Source organism: Palaemon carinicauda, chromosome 41, assembly GCF_036898095.1.
Source record: "Palaemon carinicauda isolate YSFRI2023 chromosome 41, ASM3689809v2, whole genome shotgun sequence".
Taxonomy (NCBI): Eukaryota; Metazoa; Arthropoda; class Malacostraca; order Decapoda; family Palaemonidae; genus Palaemon; species Palaemon carinicauda.
Window position 1 is genome coordinate 34103441 of NC_090765.1, and position 1066 is coordinate 34104506.

Consider the following 1066-nt stretch of genomic DNA (forward strand, 5'->3'; position numbering starts at 1 on the left):
AGAACTGACTTTCAAAGGTACCCCATAGGAAAAGTGGGGAAGTAATTTCACTAGTTTTTGGAGTAGAATATACTAATGATCCATCACAGCCAGAAAAAGAACTGACTCTTAAAGGTACCCCATAGGAAAAGTGGGGAAGCAATTTCACTAGTTTTTGGAGTAGGATATGCTGATGATCCCTCACAGCCAGAAGAAGAACTGACTCTCAAAGCTACCCCATGACGAAAGTGGGAAAGTAATTTCACTAGTTTTTGGAGTAGGATATGCTGATTATCTCTCACAGCCAGAAGAACTGACTCTCAGAGGTACCCCGTAAGAAAAGTGGGGAAGTAATTTCACTAGTTTTTGGAATAGGATATGCTGGTGATCCCTCAAAGCCAGAAGAAGAACCGAGAAGAACTGACTTTCAAAGGTACCCCATAGGAAAAATGGAGAAGTAATTTCCCTAGTTTTTGGAGTAGGATATGCTGATGATCCCTCACAGCCAGAAGAACTGACTTTCAAAGCTACCCCATGAGAAAAGTGGGAAAGTAATATCACTAGTTTTTGGATTAGGATATGCTGGTGATTCCTCACAGCCAGAAGAAGAACTGAGAAGAACTGACTTTCAAAGGTACCCCATAGGAAAAGTGGGAAAGTAATTTCACTAACTTTTGGAGTAGGATATGCTTGTGATCCCTTACAGCCCAAAGAAGATAAACTGACTCTCAAAGGTACCCCATAAGGCAAGTGGGAAAGTAATTTCACTAGTTTTTGGAGTAGGGTATGCTAGTGACCCCTCCCAGCAGCTAAAGATGGGTATTACAGAATCAAGCGTATATCAAGTGACAAGCGATGATGTAGTTCCACCTTCAGTTCCAGTTTCCAGTGTTCCAGAACTCAGGTAAAGAGAAAGATTGTTACTACATTTTCTGCTGCTGCTGGTGATGCTGCTAGTAAGGTTCGGGTGGGGCTTTCTGCGGTGAAAAAGGGCTCTTTTGTGTGGAGGTGATGGGAATCCTTGTTTCTAAAGTAGATGGAAAGTCTTTCAGAGCTTTTATTAACATTATCTGGATGTAATTCCAGT